This window comes from Myotis davidii, unplaced genomic scaffold, assembly GCF_000327345.1.
Source record: "Myotis davidii unplaced genomic scaffold, ASM32734v1 scaffold5, whole genome shotgun sequence".
Taxonomy (NCBI): domain Eukaryota; kingdom Metazoa; phylum Chordata; class Mammalia; order Chiroptera; family Vespertilionidae; genus Myotis; species Myotis davidii.
The window spans coordinates 1,122,068-1,128,592 of NW_006296965.1; positions in this window are offsets into that span (position 1 = coordinate 1,122,068).

Sequence of the window (6,525 nt, forward strand, 5' to 3'; positions counted from 1 at the left end):
GACTTGCATCTACAGGTGAGGGATGGCAGAGAGCACCTGGAAGATGCAGTAGGCCCCCTTTATGCCCGGGGACAGGTTCCAAGACCGTGGTGGATGCCTAAAACCACAGATAATCCCGAACCCTATACATACTGTGTGTGTGTGTGTGTGTGTGTGTGTGTATAATTTTAATTTATAAATTATGCAAAGTAAGATTAAAAATAATAATACAATTGAACAATTATAACAATATACTATTATAAGATTAAATGAATGTGCTTATGTATGCTCTCTCTCTCTCTCTTTCTTTTTCTCTCTCTTTCATTCGCATAAGAGATCTGTTAACCAAGATGACAACCAGGTGACTAAGGATATGGAGCATATACAGTGAGGATAGGCTGGACTAAGGGAAGATTCACATCCTGGGTGGGACAAAGTAGGACAGCCTGAGATTTAATCACACTACTCGCAACGGCATGAAATTAAAACTTACAATTTGTTTGCATCTGGATTTTTTTTCACTTAATATTTCAGACCATAATTGATCGTAGGTAACTGAGGTTGAGGTGAAACTGTGGCTAGGGTGGGACTACTATACTGGGCTGAATGTTAAAGCAACACCATCGCAAAAGTCAAAATCCAAACTGTCAGTTTTTGTTGATGGAAATAACTGTCCATCCTCTGCTTCCAGCATACCTCACAATGGCAGCCTTAATGAGAGCTTCACTGTGTGTGGAATCTGAAGCTGCACAGGAGCCGTAAGGAAGAACACATTTTCAGCTACAATCCCTATGATCTTACTTCTCAGTAAAAGTGGTGAAGCTTTAGGTGCAGAAAACGAAGCTTTTCCTACCGCTGCTCATTGAACATTGACTCCACAGTTGTGCTTCTGATCTTTTTTCCTGAGGCACTAACTAGAAAATGGGACATAGAAGCCAGCTTTTAATGACAAGCATTTGCAACAATCAAGGTAAACCCATTATTATCCATCCCTATTATTATCACCCTTAGTAATATTAACAACAATTGCAGCAGAACCTTTATGTTCGGATGTAGTGGATTAGCCTCAAGCAACAATTCAAAGCAATTAAATAGGAAGAGATGCTATTCTTGGTAGGATGCATAAGTAGGAAGGACGGTTGTCATAATATAGCTAATAATTCCAAACAAAATTTCTATTCCATGTACTTATGTTTTTATGTCCTTAAAGTTTATTATAAATAATAGATGTAAATGAAAATCTGTTCACTGCAGATTATTTACATTTTGAAAATTTGGAAATATCCAATTTGGGTTAGTTTAAAATTTTAATATATTCATAAAAATTCATCATATATATGCCCTAAATCTCTATTTAGAATCTTGGTAGATACATAGATATAGATATACACATGAAAGGATAGCTGCAATAAGTTGTTGAGAGTGAAAAAGCAAGTTACAGGACAAGCTGAGATAGGCACACAGAGATGTATTCCAAAAAAATTGACAATGAACCAGGGATTGTGGCTCCTTCTAAAAAGCAGATTATGGAGTGCAGAGGGATAAGAGTATGACATCAATTTTTTATTTTATATATTTCTATATTCTCTTTTTCAATAAATGAGTGCTGCTTTTATAATTTAAAATATCAATTTTAATATAAAAATAAATGCTAGGAACAGATAAATACTCTCTGAAAAGGTGGCCAGTTTTCTTTTCCAACATGGCAACACTTCAATAGAGTGAATGAAGGGGCGGCATATAAAATACGAAGCTGCTTTGCAATCCTTAGAACAGTTAAAGCCCCAAACAGTGAGGACACATAAGACTTTGGGAAAACCAGCAACACGAGGATTTAAAAATGCCCTTTGAACCATGCTTCAGTCTATGCCATAAAAGCCACTAGCACTCATGATTAGGAACCATACACTATCAGAATTTTCTGTCACATTTAGAAATGTGCTGCTTTTGTTTTCTTTAATCTCATTTTGTTATTTACGACTCCACTACTTATGCACGTGCTTCATTAACCCCTCAGACCTCATCAAGAATTTCAAGAGAGCAACAACTGAATGTTTAACAAGCATGGGCCCCTTCTGAGAGAAAGACCCTATGCGAATGTGTGTGTCACACACCCTCAGAGCAGGCCCTGGATTTCAAGAGAAATGCATGAAGTTGCCACAGTGCCAGGTTTGTGGAACATGTGGGAATTTACAGTCTGGGTATAAATGAAACATGTGTGGGAAACAGGCTGAGCTCTTCTGCTGTATAAACAGCATCTAAGTGTCTGAATACTGCAACCACAGTGAGTAGGACAATTATCGCATACCTATTTATTTTGTTGTTTGCTTTTTAGTTTGTTTTTCAATAAGCTATTTCATTGGTAATGAGCATAAAAGGCACAAGTGGATGTTTATTTTTTTTAAATAGGCTTTTAAGTTCTGTTTCTCAAGGAAATTGATGATGCACATATAATTTGTGATGTGTTTGTCAGTGTTTACCATCTACAATGGGGCCATGGTGATTTCATGGACTGAAAACCAGAATCTGCTGAAGAATTATCAGCATCCACTTCAACAGTTAATAGCTATTTTAAGAAAAATTGCTCAGACAATCATTTAACATGTACAGCTGTACAACTCTATCAAGCATAACTTTTCATTAAGATCAAAAGATTATGCTTATAAATTCATTTCACTTATTTTTGTGAACCCATGAAATGTGAAATAATAGCTATTAATGGGCTGGTTCTATTCACTGTAAAACTTTGTAAATAGTTAAAGTTTGCCACTTATATATCAGTATTATCATATACTGTAAGCAGAAAATCAATTAACTCCAATAATGGTTTAATAATTTCACCCAAACCGTGGAATCAAAAATGAAGCTTTTGTAAGTTTTTTTCTGACAAAGATGAAATATTTGGCCTGTTTTTAATCAACTTTACTGAAGTATAGTTTAAATATGATAAAATTCACCATTTTAATTGTATTGATGAATTTTGGCACATATGATGCACCACTGCCACAATAAAGATATAAAACATTTTCATCATCCCATACCATCTACTATTAGCCTTTAGTAGTCAACTCTTGGCCCCAGAAAAACACTGACCTGCTGTCATTACAGATTAAAATTTTATATAAAGAGAGTTATATAATATATACTCTTTTGTATCTGAATTCTTTTACCCAGTATGACTTTTTGAAATTCATTTATGTTGTTGCATATTCAATTAGTTTGTTTTTTTTGTTACTGAGTACTCTTCTATTGTGTGAATATACCATGATTTTTTTAGCTATGTATCTGTTGACATGTGGGTATTTTCAATTTGGGACTATTATGATACAAGCTGGTATGAGCTTTGCTGCTCAGATTTTTCTGTGAACGTATGTTTTCTTTTAAATGCCTAGGAGTGGGATTTCAGGGTCATGTGTTAAGTGCATGTTGAATTTTATAAGAATCTGAAAAAATATTTTCATACTCCTACAAGCAATGAATGCAACTTCTAATTGCTCTACATCAGGGGTCCTCAAACTACGGCCCCCGGCCACATGCAAATACAAATATTGTATTTGTCCCCGTTTTGTTTTGTTTTTTTACTTCAAAATAAGATATGTGTAGTGTGCATAGGAATTTGTTCACAGTTGTTTTTAAACTATAGTCCGGCCCTCCAACGGTCTGAGGGACAGTGAAATAGCGCCCCCCACCCTGTTTAAAAAGTTTGAGGACCCCTGCTCTACATCTTTGCCAACAATAAAAAAAATATTTTATCATTGTTTGAAATATATAGTTATAGCTCATTGTGGTTTTAATTTTCATTATTCTGGTGACTAATTATGTCCAGAACATTTTTGTGTGCTTATTGAACATTTATTTATCTATTTTGTGAAGTGTATTTTCAAATATTTTGCCAAATTTTGTTGGGTGTTTATCTATTCATTATAAAGTGCAGTTTTTGTTATAGCCTAGATGTAAGTCCTTTTTCATATAAATGTATTACAAATATTTTCCTACTCTATGAAAATATAAAGTGGTTTATAATATATGCAAAGTGGTGTGCAACCATGATAATTATATAATTTAGAATATTTTCATTATCCCCAATGAAACTCTGTACCTATCAACAACCATACCCCGTTTTTTTCTTCCCCATACGCTGGCAACCACTAATCTATTTTCTGTCTCTGTGGAGTTGCCTATTCTAGACATTTCATATAAATAGAATATTATAACATGTGGTCTTTTGTGATAGATATTTTTCATTTAGAATACTACTTTCAAGTTTTATCCATGTTGTAGCATCTTTTAGTACTTCATTTATTTTCATCTATATATATAAAAGTCAAGTGACCTGAATGGAGGAATGACTGAATGACCTGAACGACCAGAATGACTGGAACAACCAGTTGTTATGATGCGCACTGTGGCAGCCAACCAGTCAAATTGAGACCTTGATCTGCCACTTCCAAACCTCCTGCAGCCCCTCCACCTGGCTGCCCCAGACCCCCGACCCTAGGTGTGGGGCTGGCTGGCCAACTGCCTGCGGCCCCTACCCCAAGCCAGCCCGGCCCCCAACTAGTTCCCCCCACCCCAATCAGGGGTGGGGCCAGCAGCCAAACTCCCATATCCCCTCCCCACTGATGGCCCGACCGGCCCCCATTGAAGTGGGCCAGCCAGACCCCACCTGTGCACAAACACATGCACCAGGCCTTTAGTTATCAAATAATATTTCATTGTATGGATATGCCACATTTTATTTATACATTTATCAGTTAATAGAAATTTTGTGGGGGTTTTTTCCTACTTTTTGGTGTTATATATGCTGCTGCTATGAACCAACATGTATAGTTTATATGTGGACATGTATTTTACTTTATTTGGTGTATATACCTATGAGTGGAATTGCAATATGTTAACTCTCCATTTAACATTTTAAGGAACTACCAAACTGTCTTCCAAAGAGGTTCCAGTGATTCCACTTCTGAAAATATATCTGAAGAAATGCAAAATATTAATATGAAAGAATATATGAACTTTTAAATTCATTGCAGCATTATTTACAAAAGCTAAGATATGGAAGTAGCTCAAGTTCCCATCAATAGATGAGTGGATAAAGATGTGATACATACATAGTGGTACAATGGAATATTACTTGGCTGTAAAAAAATATGGAAATCTTTCCCTTTGGGACAGCATAGATAGACTGAGAGGGTATTATGCTAAATGAAAAAAAGTTAGTCAGAGAAAGAGAAATACCTTATGATTTCACTTATATGTGGAATCTAAAGAACAAAATAAATGAACAACCAAAACAGAAATACACTCATAGGTACAGAGAACAAATTGATGGTTGCCAGAAGGGAGGGACATTGGGGCACTGGGTGAGAAAGGTGAAGGGACCTTTCAGATTGTTAGCACAGATTGTTATTTACAAAATAGTAATTGGGATGTAATGTACAGTATAGGGAATATGTCAATAATATTTTAATAAATATGTTTAGTGCCAGGAGGTACTGGAAATGTCACGGAGAATACTTTGTAAAATATATGATTGTCTAACCACTATACTGTGTAACTAAAACTAATTCAAAATAATATTGAATGTATAGAATGTATAGAAAAAGAATTCTAGAACTTTGTGCAAATTAAACTAATAGAATATTTATATTATTTGTCTTTCTACATGGACATAGAGTTTTTGATCCTTTATATGCATCCGTTTTAAACAATACACTTACCAAAAATAGATCCAATAAATAGATGAAATAGGGAGGGAGACCCAACTAATATAGACACTGTTCTTAAAATAGTGAGTTAACCATAGAGAGGCCTATCTGGTGAAGAGTGAACTCCCTATTACTGGAAATGCCCAAGTGATAGATTAAAAACAACCAATCATACCTACTAGTATAGTCAAGGAGACTTCAGCATTATATAGAGACCTAGAGGCCCAGTGCCCAAAATTCGTGCACTGAGGGTATGTCCCTCAGTCCAGCCTGCACCCTCTCCAATCTGGGACCCCTCAAGGAATGTCTGACTGCCCATTTAGGCCCAATCCCACTGAGACTGCTGACTCCCAAACACTCACCTGCCTGACTGCCTAATTGCCCTTAACTGCTTCTGCCTGCTAGCCTGATCACCCACTAACCACTCCCCTGCCAGCCTAATCAACACCTGACTGCTCCGCTGCTGGCCTGGTCACCCCCAACTGCCCTCTCCTGCAGGCCTGGTCCCCCACAACTGCCCTCCCCTGCAGGCCTGGTCTCCCACAACTGCCCTCCCCCTGCTTGCCTGGTTGCTCCCAATTGCCCTCCCCTGCAGGCCTGGTCCTGCCCCACAACTGCCCTTCCCTGCTGGCCATCTTGTGTCCACATGGCCATCTTTGACCACATGGGGGCGGCCATCTTGTGTGAGGGTGTGGTGGTCAATTTGCATATTGCCTCTTTATTATATAGGCTAGCCAAAAAATGGAAACTACCCAAGTGTCTACCAACAGGTGAACCTATAAACAAACAAAGGTATCTCCATATAATGGAATATGGCTTTGCAATAAAAAAAAATAAA